The following is a 21,914-nucleotide window of genomic DNA, read 5'->3' on the forward strand; positions in this document are numbered from 1 at the left end:
TGGTATGCTTTTGGTATGCTTTTTTTGTGTTTGTTTTGAACCAGCATACAATGTATGTATACCTTCCTACAATTGTTCTTCCAGAGCGCTCTTTATTTTATTATGCCATAGCTCTGACTTCAGCATTAAGCTTGTGATCATGGGCTTTCTCTTTGTGCCCTGCCTGTACTGGCCCTGGCCGGCTGCCTGGCTGCTGGGGAGGGGCCGGTCAACCAGCAGGCTGGCAAGGCTGATGTGAAGACTGAGACTTTGGATGGCATTTTACTGCCTTAAAATGTCACAGGTGTTGGGCTGTGACAGAACTATTGATTAATGTCAGTATAACTATTCTAAATTATTGGGTTTTTTGTGTTTTTTTTTTTTTTTACTTGGTCTGAGAATTTTGGTGACTGTATGAAGTCTGTATGGATAAAGGTATTACTACTTGTCCTGGCTGATGGGAAATAGATGGGTTTTGGACAGTTTGTTTAAAGCTGTTGTTGCTTATTTGATCTAGTTTGAGACAACAGGTGATAGAGCTTGGTGCCTGCATGCTTTTCAGGGTGCTTTTCCTGTCACTGAGAGCTTGAGCTACAGAGGTTCTGTTTTCAAAACATTTATTAGAAGTGGAGAGAAAGGTAACGATAGCTTCAATTAAAGGTAAAAGTTCTAGAAAAGCTTCTGGCAGTATTATTGGACTTTTAAAGGTTGTGTATTTATGTTATTGTGTATTTAAATCTTGCATATTTATGTTTTCCCAGTAAAAAAAATGTTTATGAACAAGAAGTAGAGAAACCAGTTTAAATGCAGGCTTTTTAATAACTATATTTCTCAGGTTGAATTTTCCTTTCCTTGTGACAAATAGTTTTGGTCTTGGGAATGGATTGTATTCAGCAGTGAATGTAAGACTGTAGTTTTTGTTGGTTTGTAAAGTACTCTTTGTATTCTAAATGGTATGTAAGCGTAAGCTATTGTGTAACTTCTGTAGAAAAAGCATGATGCCCATGACTTCTAAAATTGATGGCTGTAACAGTTATAGGTAAATAAAAATGTGCTCTGAGAGCTGATGGCAATGACAGTTCACTCTAATCTCAAAACAAATTATGTATTGTAAGACCATAGCAGTGTTTTGGCCATTAATATCAGTGAAAATAGAGGTTTCTTCATCCCTGTAATTAGATTGATGTTGGCTCCTGGATATCTGCTTTTACATGGCCATCTTGTTTTGGTTAATTGGGCTCGTTTCTAATAATTCAGAAGAATATAATGTTGAGCTAAAGTATTAGATCGTTCTTTTCATTAAAAAATTTAAAATGCAATTATTTTCAATTAAAATACAGATCCTGTAGAAAATGCTACCTTGATGTAGACTATTTAAAAATAGATTCTTTAGATCTGAATTATAGGCTGTTTCTATTTGTTTCCTGTCCTTCGGCTTCAGATTAGGTTATGTAGTTTTGAGTTGATGCTCTTTAAGCATGTCAACAGACTTCTGAAGGTTGAAAACCTGTGATTCTTGTGTAGTTGTGTGACACTTGAAGCAAAAATTTTATTAAAAAAATTTAATGTCAGGAGAGATTTAGTGTATCCATTATGGAGACGGGCTTTGGAGAGGTGGCAGCACCCTTTGTAAGCTGGTTTGTGTTTCATATTGATGTGTTTGAAGTAAAATCCATTCCTGTACTGTGTGTCAATGCTTCTGCACTATTTAAGTTACATTTAGAGGGCTGAAAGGCTTGTGGTTTTTGTAGTATTTTCTGAAAGTGGGAAAATTCACTACTAGGGCTCTAGGCTATTTTTTAAAAATGTTCCACTCTATACAAGGAGCGCTGTTTGTTCAGAATTGGACTTAGCAACTTAAATGGTCTATCTGCACTGTTTTTATTATTGTAGTATTCAGAGGCCCATGGTTTGCAGGATTAATTACGCCAGATCCTATTACCAGCTTTGACAAAGGGGTGATCCTCTGCCTCATGAATCTTATGATCCGAAAGCAGATAATAAGGAGAAAGCCAGAGAGAGGGTTGTAAAGAGCTGGTTTGCCCCAGTCCATATAAAGTAACCTAGTGATCAAGATGATTTCATTAATGTACATCCACTCACCCCATTTGTTAAATTTATGAAGGGAGCATGGTTTGCAAGTCCGCTAGAGCAGTTACTATTTTTAAAGAACTACAGGTGGTTAAAACTTGCTTGCTGTATTAAGTTCCCTTCTTGAGGATTTATTTTTTACGTAAGCAGAGAACAAAAGGAATTTTCAAAAATGCTTGATTTTGGGTGAAATTGAATTTTAGCTGTAGTGTGTTGAGGAACTTGTAAGAATAGGAAAGTAACACGATACAGGGAATGAAGACGAGAATCAGTCTAGTTCAGTATGTAGTGTGTGCTGTTCACTTTTATCTATGTGCAGACACTGAATATGCCTGCTCCATTGCCATTAAAAAATCCAGTTTTTGAGTGTCATATCCACACTGAATTTAAAGAATAATGTTACCTCAGAATCTAGGAAGGTTTCCAGTTAAACATATGCTTGTTGATTGTACTATTTTTAGCTGCTTTGAACAACATGTGTTCTCCCCAGATATTTATGAATGCTGTATTCTGTTCTTAAAAGGCAAATCTCTCTGTGTCTAGATACTTTTTCTATATCCAAGAAAGGAAAGAACTAGGGTTCTTGTCAGTGCTTTACTTCTTTGAAATCCTGGGAGATGGGGTAAATTTATTAAATATAAAATGGACCCATCTGGTAGTTCTAGCAATGCCAGGGGAGAACAGGTGAAAGAATCTGAGCCAGAATAAACATATAGTGCATTATATAACACATAATGTAATTTGTGACACATCACAAGCAGAAGACTAATGTTGGTGTTAGGCTATTTGAGTAATGGTTTTTAAGTCGGAGGGTTAATGTGATAGTTTAAAATGCTTGTTTCTGTTGCATTGCTGAAAAGAAAATATTTTTTCATTATTAATAAGAAAAATATATTTGATCCATCCTGTAAACAACATAAAATTCTCTCTGTGGGTTTGCTTGAAAATAAATGGGTTGACATCATTTGAAACAGAATGAAACAAAGTCAAAATAGTGTACCTGTCTAAAATTTGGAAAGCTATTATCCACATTAAAAATTTTGCCCCCAAATTTCTGATTGTGTAAGAATGTAAAAAGAATACAAAATCTCTATGTAGGCATTTTTGTTGCCAAAATTAACTTGTTCTTTAAGTTCTCTGCAATACTTTAAATGTAGTCATTGCATCACTGGGAATAGGAATGTAAAAAATTGAATTGTATTGCCTGATTTGGGAGGCATGCAAAAGATAAGAAAGTATAAATGCTGAGTAGTAGTGAATTAGATTAGAAAAGAAGCAGCAGTGAAAAGATTAAAGCACAGTGTCTGTTTGCAGTACAGGGTTTGCAGTTTGGCAGGGCTCCTTAGCACACATTCTGGTTTTATTATGGCACCAGTTAGATGTGATTTCTGTCATTGCCTATGTTATGGAGCATGTGTCAGAAGACTTCTAATGCATGATCGTTGGGGAACTGTATTTCATGAGGGCAGGGCAGGTGCCTGGGCCTTTTGACATGACTTTAAAACAAGTAGAGAAAGTAGGCTATAGAACTTTCAGTGAATTTAGGAGCTTAGTGGCTAGATCTTTATCCAACTTAAAAAAATTTCACTACCTGCGTTTAAGTCAAATTCCACCCTAGCCTGTCAATCTTTTAAGCATCCTTTGTGCTTTTATCTGTTGCTGCTTAAGTTTCACCTTTTTTTTTAAGTTTAAAAAACCCCAACAAACCACAAGAATATTTCACATGAAGTTTGGAAGGAGCTTGTCTCGTTCGTTTCATTTGAAATTCCAACTCTCAAATGAAAGATTCTGTGTGGTTTGTAAGGTTTTCTTTTCATAGTGGAGAGGATTGAATTCCATTTTTGATAAATAATTTTCAGAAAAATACAGTTCTGCCAAAATTGGAATACTTGTAAAACTGTCAGTTTAACTGGATTTTATTAACTGGGGGGAAGAGAAAAGATGATATTGAAACTCTTCCCTTTTTTTTCCTCTTTTGACAGGAAATAAATATTTGACTTTAGTCTTTTATTTCATATTGTTAAGTCAAAAGCAAAGCCATTTAATAGCTTGATTCACATTCTTATTTCAGGAATCTTATTTTGACAAGTCTCTTACAGTTTTTGGGAGTTCTTTTCCTTACTAGAAGTTAATCTGTTGATCTTAAAAGTCTATGCAATACATCAATACACCTCTCTTCCCCAGCTGTATTTTCTGGATGTTTCCATTCCTAGGATATGGCTATATAAATATGTATCTGTGAAATACATATTTTAATATATATAAAAATGTGACCAAATATTTTATGAACAATTACACCAAAGTTAGACATTTTTACAGTGTGTTGTTCTGTTAGAATAACTGTGTTATGCTCATTTTAATGTCTGTAATAGATTGTGGAAAGCATGTAAGAATAGACAATTAAGTATGTTTCTCACTTGTAGAAGTATGATAAATTCTATCAACTCCCGCAAATCAATTGATTAGATGACAGTAAGGAAAGTTTTAGCAGCTAAATGACTGTAAAAGCTGTGGTCAGCCATTTAATATGTTGCTTCTGTTTCCATATAATTGTAGATTTGTTAAGAATTTTATGTGGTTTATTTGTTGAAACAGCTATTATAGCAGAGACACATAGGGATGTTGTAACAGGTGTACTTACTGAATGATGAACCCTTGGGAAATTTAACACAGCTTTTCAAGACTGGAATGAAAGAAAGAAGTGGCAGGATGAGAGCAATATAAATCATCGAAGTAGCTGGTCTGTGAGAAGACAGTGAAAAGAAAATGTTGAATATTACATAACTTTTTTTAAGTGCTTGGTGCATTCATGCCCTTCAAGTCCATTTCTATGCTGTTTTTTTAATTGGTGTGCCCAGTGATATGTTAGAGAGTTCACTTAATTCTTCAGTGCAGTGTTTGTGGACTTAGATTTTTTTTTTTAATGCTGTTTTCTTTCATCTCATCTGAAGTCTACGCTCTCAACACAGAATGAGGTATATATGGCAATAAATTTTAAAGAGACTATCATTCCATGTTTGGAAATTACTTTTTTTTTTCTCTAGGGGTGAAAGTTAAAACAGGGAGGCCTGTTGCTGTATCAAGTATAATTCATAGTTCCCAGTTAGTGGCAGAATTTTGGCAAGACTGACTGCCAGAAGTCAGAGAAGGTTTGATGCTGTTTCTATATGTTTATATGAAAAATAGATTGACGATATTCTACTTTGCAAAGAGAAGTCTGAAATAGTTATTTGCAATATATATAGCAGGCTAATGCTTAATGTTACCCAAAACTTTGGTACTCCATGATGTTGGTCAGTTGAGTTGGAGAATGCATGATATATTAAATCATAATATACTTGTAGCAGTCTTACTTTGAAGATATGTCTTATTTTATTCCTCCCCCCAAGAAAATTAAGTATCTCTTTTTCTGTTGCCCTCTTATAAGCCTTATGAGTACTTCACAGAGCATCTTGGTCTGACCTGAGTTAGACCAGAAATAGATTTAGGCCAGAAAGGAGGCTTACTGATTGATCAGTGTAGCAGAAATAAGCAGTGCCCTGTGGCTTAAAGGAGCTCTGAAGTCTTGGGCTTCTAAGAGTGCTGTGATGTCTGCAGTCTGACTTCAGCTGGAGCTATGAGTGATCCGTTTTAGCAAGAAATTACACCTTAACTGCTCTTTAATTTTTCCACATGGCTTTCTGATTACCTTGGTGCTGTACAACGTGATCCTTTTATCCTGTTTGGAAGAAACTCTGTTACTATAGAATTTAAGAAGTAAACATTTGGTGCTGTAGGTACTTAAAATATAGAGATAAGATAATGGTTAAAAGATAATGTTTAAAACAGAAGTTTGCTACTTTATCCTTTCGTGGTAAAAAATGGAGGCCAACCAAATTCCTATAATAATTTTACATGCTGATAGTAGCAGCACAGATACATATGAAAAAACTAATGCTTTCTCTCTTGGTGCAGTTGAGTAACAGGAAATCGATTTTAGAAGTTATCAACAAATAGGTTTTGGCTGTTTCATATAAAACAGCAGTTTCTTAAAACTTCTACATGTGGTTGCATGGAAGAAAAAGTAGTGTACTATTTTATCACAGCCTGTGAATAATGACATTGGAAGTATGTACTGTGTAAGTGCTTCTTGGAAACTGCTGTTTCTTAGCAATCCAGAGTGAAGTTTTCCAAAATGTCCACATAGTCAATTGCTACTGAAAAACTCAACTTTTGATAGCATTACCTGGAGTGACTTTTATTCCTGGATACTTTTTGAGATTTTGCTCCACAGTGCTCTCTGAGTTGGGATCTTTGTGTGTGGCATTTATAGAAATGTAACTGGTAAATGTACAGGCAAAACCATTCAGAGGACTTTATTAGTAGAGATTTAGTATTTCTTTTTAGTTTGCTTTTATCCTTCATCTAAATTACAGTGCATTAAGAGATGCCATATAAAAAGATGCTCTGTATTGCCTTTGTTCACCACTTCCTAGCAGTTTTATTTTTGTTTTAGTGGCTAAACACTTCATTCTTCGAGTCATTTTCCAGTGAAATACTTCTATCATCATAGACTTAAAATCCCTACTGTTTGTGCAGCCAAACATCAATTCAGTTACCCAGCCTTTTCCTCTCTTCACCCTGTGCTCTGTTCCTTTTGTAAGGAAGAGCTTTCTGTGGCTTTGTACAAATACCTTCTTCTAGTATGTTGTCTTTGGATTATTTTGGATTAATATTACACAGAGCTGGTACATTCTCAAAGTAATGTTATAATATGCTACTTAGAGCCAGCATGTGTTTTGTGTACCCTCTGGTATTCTTCTAATGCTGTTGGAACCATGGGGTAAGCTCGTTCCATATAATGCATGCATTGTATAGGAATTGAATAAAGTGATAGCTGCCTGCAGGACTGAAGGGTGTTGTCAAGACTTGGGTGTATCTTCCTTAGAAGCCTGTATATTACTTTGTCTAAAAAGTTGCAGGGTTTCTAATTTTTTTTATTTCTTCAGTCGTTACTCAGTAGGGTTTCTCCTGACACTTTGATATGAAGTCTTATAATACAGACTTAAAATAAGTCTAATTTTTATAACAATGCTTTCTCCAACAGTTCTCAAGTTGAGCTCTGTGCAGGTTTCAGTAGAGGAGTCATGCAGTGGCCCTCTGTGTTGGGGTGGTAAAGGTTAATAGAGGTATCTTCCTCATTGCTGAAGAGAAATAATATTCTGTAGGTTCAGAAGTGTTACCTTTTAAAAAATGCATCTAGCAGGTATTCTTAGTCAAATCAAATCTGAGCTTGTACTTAACTATTTTTTATCTGATGAGGACTGAAATGCTTGTTCCATTGTGCTCTGACAACTCTTGGTTTGTATTGAAACTGTTGTCAGTTAACTGCATAATTTATTGCTGTTAGGGATACAGATGGGTCAGTGCCAAAGCCTGAAATCCAAATACAGGGATTTAGAATCCAGTCCAAGAATTCAACATAAACTCAGCAAATCCTTGGCCAGAACTGGCAGCTTTCCAATGCTACAGGTCCAAAGCCATTCATTGTCATCGATGACATTCCAGCATTTGAAAGTGTTAGTTATTTAGTTATTTAAGTATTGAAAGTCCCCTGATAACAGTTGTAAGGAGGTTAATGAGTTTAAAAACCCAAGAATGCCAGGGATTTTGTGATCCCCTGAGTAGACTGTTTCCAGAGATGAAATCTTCATTTTAAAGAGAATTTTGGACTAATGGAAATTTTCTGCAGAGATGAATAATTAAAGGAGGAAAAAAAATAAACCCACCAAAGCAAACCACAAACAGAAGTACTAAATATGCCTTACAGGGACTGGCATTCTATACTACCAGAAATACTGTAGCTCAGTATTTTATTTTTAGCTACATTCAGATCCCAGAGGGTAATATAGGGTTATATGATGCTGAATTTTTTTTTTTAGATTTCAGATTGAGCTCTGATAATTTCCTGTTTTTCTTTATTTTCCTTTAAAGAACATTCTTCCTGAAGCAGGAAGATGTGTCCCATAAGTTTAGGAGAGATGTCTCAGATTTTGAGTAGCTATATTTTTATTCCTTTTTTTTGTTCGAGAGAGTCCCTGCTAAGAAATATCAAACAGTAGTTGTTTGATTAGTTGTTCTAGGATCACTATAAAATACAGATATAAAACATTCTTGTGTAATGCAATAGCAATTGCTAAAATTTCAGTGTGTTACATAGGAATAGGAAGTTAGAGCTGGACAACAATAGATCTCAGGAAAAATGTGTATGATTGTGAAAAAATCAGTCATCAGTTAAGTGGAACGTAGCAGCTGTGTAAGAGCACATGAAGGCACTCCAGGAAAGAAAGAGGAAACTTATGCTTAACACAGATTTGGCTTCAGGTACTCAAAGGTGTTTACCCAAAATAAAATTTGGCAAGAAGCTCAAAATTACAATAATCTCAAACATGAATGCACATACATAATTACTGAGAGTTGTGCATGAACCTAGAAAATAAGCCAATTCTGTATTTTCATGGGAAATTGAGTTTTGGAACCTAAAAAGTTGAAAAATATCACACCATGTGAGAGCCTACAAAACATTCTTCACCCGTCTGTCATCCCATAAACTCTGCCCCTTCAGTTTCTATGGAGGCCTCCTTTGTCTGTTTGCACAAGATGACATTTATTCCTTACTTTTCCTGTGTCTGCTCTTCTGAATGTGTGTATTGTGCAACTTTGAGAGGAGAGAACAAGAAAAACCTGCCTACAGAAAACTGAGATCCAGGGGGTTATGCTTTAGCAGCAGGGTGTGAAAGTACTTGGTCAAAGAATGTATCTATCGGACATCCCAGAAAATGGAGGGATACAGGAGTTGTGTGGGAGGGTGCAGAGTGCTCTAGCTTGGGAAGGAAAAGCAGAGTTCTGAAAGGGTACAAAGAATAGCCTGAAAATATCCTTCAGGCTTCAGTAAACCCAACAATATCCAGAATATCAGGAAACCCAATAATATCAGGAATAAAATTAATCGCAGGCCTCATTTATAGAAAGGTAAATTGCAACATACAGAGAAATTCAGCAGCTTTTCTTCTTGCTGTCTGTAGAAGGAAGAGATGGAAACTTCAGTAGAAAAGAATTGAAGAATAGCAGCTATGAAGCTTCATGAGGTAGAGTGTTTTCATTAGAGGAGTTTGTCCTAAAAGATGAGGAGCAGAGAGGGGAAAAAAAAACAAAAACCCATCAGGTACCAAATCATTCAGGATGATTAATTGCAGTCAAGAGGGTGGGAGACTTGGACAGACTGTAGGAAGGTTGTTGCTAGAAAAAGGACTCTTTTTACATTTGCTTGGTCAGTGTTCAGTGAAGTCTTTTTATCCAACGTAAATAGGAAAAGATTGTGGTATGTCATTATTGGTCTTGGTTTATCATCCAAACACTTATTTTACTGACTTTAGTGGGAATTTTGCATTCTATCCAAAGTCAAAATACTTCTGTCTGGTGTTAGAAAAACAGTTCTTTAAATAGTTTGCCATTTATGTTTCTTCAGAATGTATGAAGGCTAGTGGACTGCTGTGAAAGTTCCACTTTTTAAGACAGGCCTGGGATACTAGAGGAAATATATATGTAGTAAAATGAGGATAATGCAAGGTCCACCACAGGAACCAGATTTACTTTGTAAAAATGGAAGCTGAAATCATGTAATCAAAGAAAAAAATCAAACTTTTTAAATTACACTTTTATAACCTTTGAAAGGGCAACAGTACAAGTAGGATATTTTTTGTTTGCTTTTTTGAAGAACTTTCTAAATACAAATGACCTGTGTAAATTCCAAGGTAAAAGAATGAAGAAAATTGCTTAGTTTTATTCAAGCTTTAGGAAAGAAGGCAAGAATATAGGAAATTGAAAGAAGAGAAATGTCTGTGATGCCAGAGTATATTGGTGCTCCTACCTGCAGCTATCTCAGCTTTACTAAACCAGCTGACTAATGCAATTCCTCCATAGTAATACTTCTGGTGTGGTGGCATCTGCTGTGCTGTGGAGACCAAAAGATAAAATATTGGTGTTTCTAACATCTGTAGTCCAACATAACAAAATCTTTGCATGTACAAAAGAACATGAAAATGTGTGCTTCCATCAATATCTTTCGCAGAACAGTGTGCCTTCATGGATGAACAGTTACAGCTTTTAGCACTGGTTTTAGTGGGATAGCAAAATGGTGTATTATTGTTTCATTCATTATTAATGTGTGAGATAACAGATATAAATTTAAAAGCTGGTATCTCTTTACAGCTCATTTATTGAGTCATTCAAAAACCATACCCAGTCTGAGACAGTTAAATTGTGGCACTCAGTGTAACTCAAACTATTTCTTCTGATAAACTTCAGATGGATTTTTCTGTATTCAGTCAGGCTGAGATGATAGTGCAGTGGGGAACTGAAGTTGCTTAAGTGGGGGGAAAATTCAGTCTTAATTAGAGGAGGTGGTAGTATTACATAAGCTGAATGTTGTCAAATTGTGAACTCATCTTGAGACATTTGGCCATTTTTTTTTTTTTTACCCTCTTCAGACTTAATGAGAGGACAAGGGGCTCACTTAAATGAGAGTGAAGCTCTGAGACCACACATGGTTACATTGAAAAAACAAGAAGTCTGAGGTCTGAGTGCCTGGACTGGTCTTTAATTTGTTCAAAACACACCCACCTCAAATAGGAATCTGATTCAAGATGTTAAGCATGTTTTGACTAGTCTATTAGTGACCAACATTCGTTATTGCAGGAAATTTCCACTCCTGCAGGAATATCTTGATAGTAAAAAGCCTAAAGGTACGCATAGGGTATTTCTGTTGGTTTTCACTCCTTCTGTGAATGGAGCATGTTGGGCAGTGGGTTCTGCCATAGCTGTGTCCAATTCAGGGAGCTGTCCTGTGATGCTGCCCGTGTGACAGCTGGCACTACCTAAATGAAGTGTACCGTCTACTGTAATGGTTTCATGTGGTCCAGCATGGATGAAAACAGCTTGGACCCATACCTGGGAAAGCGCAGTCTTAATGTTAAAGACTTTCAGGATATAGGTACAACTATAATGCAGAAACTCCTGGATTATCTGGTTTATTGTGCACAAGGTTGTATGGTAATTTAAGCCTTAGCCAAAAACTGTCATCTATTTGGGACTGTGTTTGGTGATCTAAGATAAGCATGGATTGTATGGTTGTTTTTGAATTCTTTCTGGTTTTGAAATGGAATCCAAACAATTCTGACACTATCATTGCAATTGTTTTTCATTTTGTCTCCCCTTGTGTTTTGTTTCAACCAGTTTTCTAACTTTCTCAGAGTTTTTACTTTGAGGGATGTATCTTAGAAATTCCTAACAAAGGTCTACAAAATATATTAAATGTTGTCACTTTACTCTGGTAAACCTGGCTATGAAGGGTAGCTTCTTTCTGGCTTCTGAGAGACCTAGAAGTGTAACTTTTCACAAGCAAGGTTAACAAAACACAAGGTCTGTGGAGTTTGATCACTTATTGGCATTGTTCAGTATTCCTTTCTGTATTTTTAACAGCATCTTAATTGGACTTTTTGCCAGCTTTATGTAGGAAGATAAAAAGTTATGGCAGATAATGTCTAGTAAATGAACTGTGGTGTTATTCCTGTTAATTACTTTTTAATGATCTTAGAAACCCAGGCTTATGACTTCCCTGCAGGAACATAGAAGGGTATTCCTTTTCTCTGAACCACGTGCACATTCTGTACTCATCATAACTAACAACAGAGACGAAGCTGGTGGACATCAAGAGAGGAGATGTGAAAAGCTGGCTTCCTTATTGCCACTGTGATATATTCACTTACATTGTGTTTTAAGTTAATGTCAATTCCAATGTGAAACACTTGCAGCCTGCAGGCTTATGTGAGTCTCTCTGTTTCCAGATTGTCTAGATGTTTAAATGCTATATGAATACTTGTCTGCTAAGTTTTGATTCTTAAGTAGAAATTGTTGAGGGAAGTACAACCTTTTCAACTCTTCTTTACAAATTTTGTTGGTGATATTTTCCAAGTCTGAAAGTGTTGGTAGATGGTTCACAAAATGCACATTTCCCAAGTTTTCTTAAAAAGATTTAAGTAGAATATGCCTTTTCCCATTTATCTAAATGTTATGCACTTGTACAATGCCACTATAAAGAGATAGTCTGTCTTTGAACATTAGCAAAGCTGCTACTGTACATGTTGACTGCATAACTGACTGTGGTGCATAGTCACCCTTCTTAAGCCTTTTTTTCATTTAAGGTTTTGTGCTTTCACTTAAATGTTTTATATATTGTTTTGTATTACATAAGTAAAAAAGTGACTCTTAGGGAGACATTTTAAAGAAATTAGAACTACAGCAAGTGAAATACAACTGATGGGGGAGTTTAAGAATCGCTCTATGTCTCACTATCTCTTATATTCAGGAAAGATGCTTATGACCATAGAGACTCTATCTAAAGGGCAGGTGCCAGGAACCATGTTGCCCAACAGGACTGAACTCAATTAATCAGTGCAGTATAAAGGTAAATACTAAATAAAGTCTTCTCTGACATGCTATCCATCTTGAGATTCAAATATTTTTTTTTTAGTTAGAGGCAAAATGTGTAATATGACAAATGAGGAGTAACTCAAACATATAAAGAATAAAAAAGTTAAACCTAAAGCATGGAAAGAAGAATGTAAATCATCAAATTTTAGAGAAACGTTCAAGTAGACATAATTCCATAGGTTTTTTTCTTGAGGATCATGAAATTCTTGCAGGCAAATACATTGTGTGGATGTTTGTGTATTGGAAGAGAATTCTCTCTCTGATCTTGCACTTAAGATGGTGTAGGATATGCACGCATCCATGTGAAGATGTTAATTTTGTAGGCACTAAAGCATATCAGACCAGTTTTAGGATGAAATCCCAGTTTTGGAATGAGATTTTTGTAACAGCAGGGAAAAGAAATAATTATTTTTACCTTTGGTTTGATTCCTTTTTGCCCTAGTCCTTGGGCATTTGTTGAAACGGCAGAAGAGCCCTGAGTTGGAGATTTGCACTGACTAGTCTGCTGTCAATGCAGTTTCACATTTGTTAAGCAGAAGTGTCAGCTAACAGAGTGGCATTTCCTGTTGGAGTGATCAGAAGAATGGCAGGAGACAGGATTTACACAGCTGATAATTAATGTTCTAAACCATTTTGAGTTATTTTAAAATGTGGCTCTGAAATTGCCCATTTAGCTTATGAAGTTGTGAGGAAATAAATGTACTGCTTATAACACAGGTTAAATGATACTGAAAGTTTCATTTCCCAATTGTATTAGTACAACATTACTCTCTTTAGGCTGCTCTTTATGTGAAGATCCCTCTCGTCCCCTGTCCCCTTTTTTAGTTGCTCTGTATTTTCTACTTTAAAATCCTTCCCATTTTATCCTTCTTAACTTTTGAAATTATTTAACTTCTATTGCTAAAGCCCAAACTCAGAAACGATACTATGATTGGTTCTCCTGTCAGGAGAGGATATATTGGGTGCTTGTGCCAGTTCTTTTAATGACTCTTCCTGACTTAAACTATCCAATAGCTAAAGGCAATTGCAGGGAGAAAAACCTGTATGAAGACAATGTGTGGACATCTAATAAGGGGAGTGTGATCAATGCCAGACCTCTGCTAGTGCACAAGAAGACAGTTTGTAGTGATGCAAGGTAGATTTGGTGATGAAAGGTGCAGTACCTGAAATGAGTGATGTTGTGGATGCAGGCTAGTACTGGTAATATTAGAAGAGGAAAGCAGCGGGCTGCTATGAGCCTGATCTGAGGGAAGGGAGGAAAAAAAAATACTTGTGCCACAGCTAATACGGATCTTCAGGATTTGCCAGTGTATCGGGGCATGTGTTGAATGGATATGTGCGAAAACGCAAACAGGGACGTAATGCTGAGCAGGGAGGAGAGGGCTGAGTAATGGGGTGATTTTGCAGCTGTCATAACAAAAGATACACTGGGCAAAGGTATGAAAACAAAGTTACAGGTGTTACAGGCCTGCTTTTTTTTGTAGTGCCGGTATAGCCTGGTTGTATGTTCGCTAAATGGTAATCTCATATGCTTCATGGAGGTTCTTGTGTAATCCAGGCTAAGGAATTCTGGCCTAAAATGTTTCTGTAGGTACAAAATATGAAATAAGTAGATGGAAATGGAATAAAGCTAATGTAAAAATATTCACTGTTTTATTCAGGGGAAGAGGCATTTACAAAGTACATAAATGCATTTTATACTTTAAAATGAATTGTTTAAGCTTTTGTAATTATGTATTCAGGATAAAGTAAAAATTATGTAGAACTTTTAATTTATATGCAATAAATCACCAGTGAGACTCTATAGCTACATTTGACTATTAATGCATGCAAATAGTTTATCTTTCCTTGAATAGGTTCTTATCTTCGTCTTATTTGTGCTTTCAGAATGTAATGTCATAAAAGTTGCAGGAGCAATAATTAGAAACCTTATTTTTAAAATGTCAGTTAAAATTTACCAGGTTTCATACATGAGGTATGACTCTGGAAGCTGAGTAATTGCGTGGCAGGGGTAAAAAGGAAAAACAGATGCTGTGTGGTCTTGGATGTGTTGCTTTGTGGGATATGCATGTGCTCTATATAGTCAGGTCTGTCTAACTTTTTTCTGTAAGTATGCAGGTATTACAGACTTATTTTTTTGTCTTTGTACATATCTGACACTAGAATATGTGCAGATGAAGCACAACTTTCTTAGTACCATCTAGGGAGAAATTTGTAGTGTTCTAATGGTGTTCTTGTTTTTCTGTCATTCTTTTGCATTTGATTATATGTATATGTAAAACCTTTTGATCAGGTAGCAGTTGCATGCTGGAAAGGCTAACCTGCAACATTTAAAATGGCACTAGTCAGGATTCAGGTATGCTGTCGGTGTTGCCGTTGGGTTGTGAGTACTTGCTGTTGGTGTTATAAGGCTCCACTCACTTTCTCTTGCTGTGGATTGTTGTAACGTGCCTGCTAGTTGCAGGAGGGTGGAAAGGAGTCTTCTCAACAGGCCTGAAGGTAAAGCCATGCTGCCTCCAACTCTGGATTAATTTGTCACGATGCATTCTGTATGAATGCAGCCTCTTGAGTGTTATCCCTTGGATCTAAATGTAAACAAAATGTGTTTGTATGGGACGGACTAACAGCTTTGAGCATTTACTCATCTACGCAACTGGAAAACCACATCCACTCTGGCAAAAGCTTGAGGAGGCTGTGGACTCACATCCTGGTAAAGTTTGAGTAATTGATTGAGAATTCATAGCTTGCTTCCTGATTACACTTGAGGTGGGTACTTGTTTTATTCATCCTTTTCCATTAGATCTCAGTTTGAGTCAGAGGGTGTGCAGAGAAGTGCTGGTTATTACTGTGTTTTGGAGACAGCGAGCTGCACAAGTTTTTGCTCTGTATTTCCTATGGACCGTTTATTTCTGTATATTTTTCCAGTTGCAGCTTATTGTAGTTACAGGGGTGTGTGATGTGGGGTTTTAATTGTGGTCATACATCTTTGTGGTTATACTGCTGACAACTCTTCTACTGTCCGCAGTCACTGATACATATATTCTCCAAGGTGTAATGGTTGGTTATAGGGATGCTAATCTGGATATAAGGCTTTACACTGTAGAAACCACCATGATCACAGCACCCAAAACATACAAAAACAAATGCAAGGGTCTTTTCTTCCTATATGCCTATGCATTTTCCTGTTTCAAAGTGATAGTGTAATTTGCAACATACAGCATAATCATTTTGCTATTGCTATGAGTCTCTTTTTTTTAAAGAAAATAAACAGTAATAGCAAAAATATGAGCTACTTCTACATAAACTAATTTTCCAAAAATCATGGAAGTAACAGTACAGGAATTTTTTCAGACAGTATGCATTTCTGTCTGATTTTGTAGGCCAGCCTACTTTTTGGAAATAAATGGGAAGTTTTTAAGAGAAAGAGTTGTAGCATTTCAGAGCCAGAGATATTTTTATATATAAATATGTAGAAGTAATAGCTAATCTAAGATGTGATTGGTAGATGATGGGAAAGAAATGATATTCTTAAATTACTTTGAATAGTATCAATTTCTTGTGAAAGGACATATAAGGAGGACCACAACCAAAGCGATATGACATAACTCTTTTTGAGGACATTCTGTTAAATCTGTAACTGAACTGTAAGTCTTGTCTAAGCAACACAGAATGTGCTACCTGTTTAGACTTCTTTTCATGGCATAAATGAGCAAGGAACAAGGAGAGTACTGATGACTGATTGTAACCTCAAGTACAGCAGAATGTAGAACAGGGCGTTAGAGATTTGATTTATATGTCACTTTTACAACTGAGATAAAAATAAGAGTATTTTATATGTAATAATAACCAAGAGCATTTTTTGAAAGAACTTAAATAGCTAATAACTATGCATTTAAATTATTCTGTATGAAGGTCATTTGGAAACACAGAACAAGGGGAAAGTTTGTTGTGACAGGATACCAAGGGAGAAAGTGATTTCTACTAATAATTCAGAGTCCTAAAAATATTCTGAAAATTTTTCCCTGTATACACAACCTTCCCACACATCTGTGACTACAGGCCTATTTTTTCTTTCCTTTCTGGACTTTTCATCACCTTTTATATCTTCAGTTGATTGGACAAAATCACAAATCTTGGACCTTGAGTGTGGAGGGTGGGATAGTGAAGAACATCCTCCGTAACAGCAGCGGTACCAGTTACAAACAACAGTTCTTGTTATGTGCAAATACGCATTGGGGTAGTGTATGGGCAGCACTTTCTGGATTTGTACATTTTCAAGTGGTCTGTAGGTATGCACCATGCTTGTGCCTCTTCAGTTATTTCTGGTTTTCTTTCAGGACAGCTTTTTGCAGAACTTTCTGGGAGTTTGCTGCCTGTGGGATTTGTGTGTGGGTTTTTTTGGATGATTTGGTTTTTTGATTAAAAAGTATCCTGGTCTCTCTCTCAAAATTCCTTCCTGTTGTTCAACAGTAGAGTTATTCTCTAGTAGACAACTAAGAATAATCTGTGCTAGGGATAAGTCTACAGTTAGTGAGCACAAAGTGTGCACTGCTGGATTTCGGCGTTCATTAACTTTAATGGTACAGCTAAGATACTCTGTTCCTGGTACTGGGATTCAGCCTAATGGTCTGCCTGGAAGTGGCTTCACAGTGATGGTAGTTTTCTGAAGTGTTCATTTTCTTAGTTACCTGTAGTTACCTGACCATATGGAAAATGAGGAATTAAACACCAAGGACAGGTGTTTCACTGACACCGAGAAATAGGACAAGGCAAAACTAGGAAGGACTGGGTTTATGGAAATAGTAGTGGAACAGTTCTGTCTTCAGAGCTCACCTACTCTAGAGATACAAACTGGTGTGGAAGAATACTTCTAATTCACTCAGCAAGCAGAAGTCACAATGCAGTCATCTGGCAAACTGACTGGCTGTGCATTAATGAATCACCAACACCCCACCAAGGGACCATGATGATGGGGAAGAAAGTGCGTTGGAGGTGAGTCACAAGAGCCCCGCCAACAAACATTTCTGAGTGGAAAGTATGTATGTGGTGGTGAATCACCAAAAACTCCACCAAAAGTCTGTGTGCCTGTCTTAATGCTTGTGGGATGAGTATTGGTAATGAAAAACCTCAGCTAGTAAAAATCAACACCTCTCTATAGAACAGATTGTAAGGTTCTGGGCCAGTGTTTTAAACCTGGCTATGTTATTCTGTCCAGCCACAAGAATGTACTTGTAAGACGCACAGTATTTTGCTCTTTAATTCTTAAGACTTTTAAAAAGGTGTAGTATCTATTTGTCCAGGTTCCTGCATGTAGAAGGCTTTTCTGCAAGATGGATAACACTTGAAGTTTATAATTTGAGATTTTGGTGTGTAAGGTGCTGTGGAAATGTAAGAGTGTGACTTACTGACCTTTTGAAGGAGGGGTGGGGGTGGGCGGGTGGGAAGGCAAGTTCTGCATTTTATCTGTTTATTTAGAGGAATAAATCAAAGATGATATCTACATTTTTGCTCTAAGAGATTTTAGTATAAGTGATAAAAATTATATAAGTGTAATATCAAATGATGTAATGCTCACATAAATCTGTATCAAAATCAAAACGAGACTTGAGTACAAGAATTTCCCAAGTAAAGCTAGAATTGGCCAGATAAATACATGCGTCCAACTTCCTCATGTGTCATTTCTACTTCATAGGGCAGCAGTATTGCTTCCCTAATACTGTTGCTTCTCAACTGTCCTATTCAGTGCTAAGAATCTTCCATTCTTAACAAGAGCTCTAAGAGGATTGCTTTCTGTCTCTTTCCTGTCTTTCTTCATGGTGGTTTCCAGATTCTTAATTTGTAGACATAGTTAAAATCTGCTCTTGATACACTTCTAGAAGAGTTGTCTGAGGTATATACTGGACTTGCCTCTTAATGAGTGACAATACTGACACTTTTTTCATTTTCCAAGGGAGCTTTCCTATAGTTTGTTAAATGGCATGCTGATGGAAGTTAGCCCCTTTAGGTAAAAGAAACTAAGAGAGTTTCGGGGTTTTCCTTATAGTGAGATGGAATGTCTTGGATGTGTGAAACATCAAATATGTCGATTAATTATTGTTAAAATTTAATAGGCCTTATTAAATGAAAAGATTATATGATTATAATTTACTAGAAAACCTGTGGATGCTATGCAATATTTGTTTTATGAGGAAAAGGTGGAATTGTCCTTAATATGTTCTAATAAAAGCGATCTCAGTATCTACATGACAGTAGTGGTGATTCTCTTGTATGTGTGCAATGTGCCAAATACTGCTCTGCATCACTTGGATAGAAGCCCCTTTCATCTTGAAAGTCACCTGTTTCAGAGGCAGCTGGGTAATGCTTCCAGCTCTTTCAGCACCTGTGTGCTTGTGTAAGCTGATTCTGGTTTGAAACACTTAGCCAAAATAATTAGTAGAGAGTTTCTGGCTCTCCTCATGTCTGGCAAGTGCATTAAACTTTAGAATAAATGGACCTGCTCTCATGGCACGTGTTTGCTGCAAAATGAGGGAATGGGAGACAAACAGAATTCCTTTATTGTACACTTACTTGAGGTGATTCTGCAAATGTGGAACTTTTGTTTCAGCTGTTTCATAGAAAAGTAGTGCCTCTTAAGTAAGTGCTCTTATGAGGGTGGTGATACGAGCATAGCATACACACATGTATATGCTCACTTTATCTGTGCTTATGCATATATGCTGACATATATAAAATATATATGAGCAAGTTATAGATATGCATTACTTAATTTAAAAATGCCTTATATAGGATATTCCTTTTTATACAGGCAAGAGCTAGTCCTATTAAGCTTCCTTAGTTTCCTCTGAAGTGGGCTTCAGTGACACAATGCTTAAACATCTTTTGAATGTTTTGGGGAAGTGAAAGCTGAAGAAAAAAAAAGGGTTGTTTCTGTTTTGCTTTTTTTAAACATAGTTGTACAGAATAAAGACAACTTGTGTTTGTATTTTTAAAAAAACAGACCAACAAACAAATGAGCAAATTGAAATGCCTCTTTCCCTTTGATCCTCTCTTTCAATGATCACAGCTCAACTTTTTTGAATTTTCATGAGCTTGTTTAAAATACCTCTGCTGCCTTTTTGAATGGCTAGCATAATAAGTCTCCAGCTCTATATCATATATATAGCAGAAGAAAATGGTTTATTTTCTGGAAATAGAAGTAAAAAATCACAGGATGGGTATGTGTGAACATCACCATATATATTTCTCTCACCTATATATATGTATTGTTTTCAAATAATTTTTTGAGAAATAATACCTCTCCAACAGAGAATGGAAGAATGGAGGTAATATTTTTACACTTTCAATGACATATAGAGCAATAAATTTTATTTACTGATATTTTAATTTTTTTTTTCCACTACTTTGCAGTGAATTGGGATTGCAGCGTACAAGCTTTTAGCTTTGTTTCTGTGCCGATGTAAACTGATAGGAAAGCTTTTTTGAAAGTTAGTGCTGGTTGAAACTCATCATGAGCAACTGGTAAGTTCATGTTTACATTCTGGTTGTATAAACTCTAATTGAAAAAAACAAACCATGACACTTTTATGTACATGCACACATATATAAATGAAGGTCAAATGAAAAGCCCTTAAAAAAGAAGGGAAGGAGGGAAATACTGACATGTGCTTTTTAGTAACCCTGGCATGTAGTTATTTTCAGTGACACTTGCAAGTCTTCTGTGAAATAACCATTTATTTATTTTTAAGAGAAGTGATGGGAGTTCTTTGTTTCAGGAATGGGGTTTTGTAGTTTTGTGTTCTTCCATGGGCTTCAGTGCAGGTACTAGACTGGCGTATTGGAAGACAAAAGTATCACCGTTTATGTGACGCATTTTCTTTGTGGGCACATTTCCATCTAGGACCACAGTAAATCTACTTGTATATATCACAGGCTGCTAAGTGGCAGATGCCAGATAATGATTCTCACTTGTAGCTGCTAGATTTGAACTGGTAATTTAATCCTGTTCATATTTACAAAGTACCGAATTGTGGGGTTTTTTTGGGTTGGTTTTTTTTTTTAGAGCATGAGTACTTTTTCATTGGTGTTGCAGATCTGAAAAAGGGAATGATGCACAAGACGGGAAAAATTTTACAAACTCAAAAGAACAAATTTATCTAACAGTTTCAGGCAAAATGTAGTGTCTAATGTTGTTTTGAATTTTATCTCAATAAGGAGTGTTCAGTTTTGTCCTTTTAACTCTAATAATTTAATTTAGTTTTATTCAAAGTGCAACTTTAAATCATAGAATCACAGAATGGTTTGGGTTGGAAGGGACCTTAAAGGTCACCTAGCTCCAACCCCCCTGCCATGGGCAGGGACACCTTCCACTGGACCAGATTGCTCAAAGTCCCGTCCAGCCTGGCCTTGAACACTGCCAGGGAGGGGGCAGCCACAACTGCTCTGAGTGACCTGTTCCAGTGCTTTACCACCCTCGCTGTGAATAACTTTTCCTTCCATCTAAACTAAATCTACCCCCTTTCAGTTTAAAGCATTATGCCTTGTCCTGTCACTACATGCCCTTGTAAAAAGTCCCTTTCCAGCTTTCTTGTAGGCCCCCCTTAGGTACTGGAAGGCTGATATAAAGTGTCCCCAGAGCCTTCTGTTCTATAATTATATCCCAAATATGCTAATTTAGGATTCTATAAATAGGATGTTTGCCACCAGTGCAAATGCCATCCCCATCTTTTCACTGCACTAACTTAGTTCTTGAGGGTACAGTGTAATTTGGGACACGGGAGCTTCTCCACAGTCCCTGCTATATATTTTTTTTTCCTCAGCCAGTGACTGAGAATCAGTGATTCTAAAGTTGGCCAAAAGTCTGAGTAAAACCACTTCTAAAAAAAATGCCCCTTTAAAAAGAAACTACTTAAATAGTTCAGCATGCCTTCACTGGAAGAGCTGAATTAACAGATGAGTTCCTTTAATTTCACTGTGTTTTAAGTTGCTTTGAGTCCACATATCAGATCAAACTGGTTGTCCTTTGGATACTGCTTTGATGCTACATAAGTCTGATTGCAGCAGGGCCCTTCTGTTTCGCTAGTGATGCTGTTCCTTGCAGTACATTGTGGCACTGGAGTACAAGTCAGGAATCTTAAGTTATTTACCAATGCTGCTGTGAAATGTCTTCTCTTCATCCTTAGATGTAATGTAATAATAAAGCTAACTTAAGAATACTTTTGGAGATACTTGAGTGTATGCAGGTCACTGGTGTTAGTCCTGCTAGTATTTCAGCATGGGATGTAATGAAAACAGTGAAAAAAGAATGAAGTAATGAT

The 21,914-nt window shown here is 36.5% G+C and overlaps 1 protein-coding gene across 24 annotated transcripts in view; it reads left to right on the plus strand.

Moving 5' to 3' along the window:
• The window catches only part of KCNMA1 (potassium calcium-activated channel subfamily M alpha 1), a 532,608-nt gene that overhangs the window by 12,435 nt on the left and 498,259 nt on the right, over positions 1-21,914 (plus strand). The window contains exon 1 of one of the 24 annotated variants that reach the window (XM_074907180.1): positions 203-314. The exons of the other annotated variants lie outside the window; for them this stretch is intronic. The gene's annotated coding sequence lies outside the window, so the exon portion shown is untranslated. Of the gene's footprint in view, positions 1-202; positions 315-21,914 lie in introns of those variants that run through there. 24 annotated transcript variants of the gene reach the window in all.

The sequence above is a fragment of the Athene noctua genome, chromosome 5, assembly GCF_965140245.1.
Source record: "Athene noctua chromosome 5, bAthNoc1.hap1.1, whole genome shotgun sequence".
NCBI classification, from domain to species: Eukaryota; Metazoa; Chordata; class Aves; order Strigiformes; family Strigidae; genus Athene; species Athene noctua.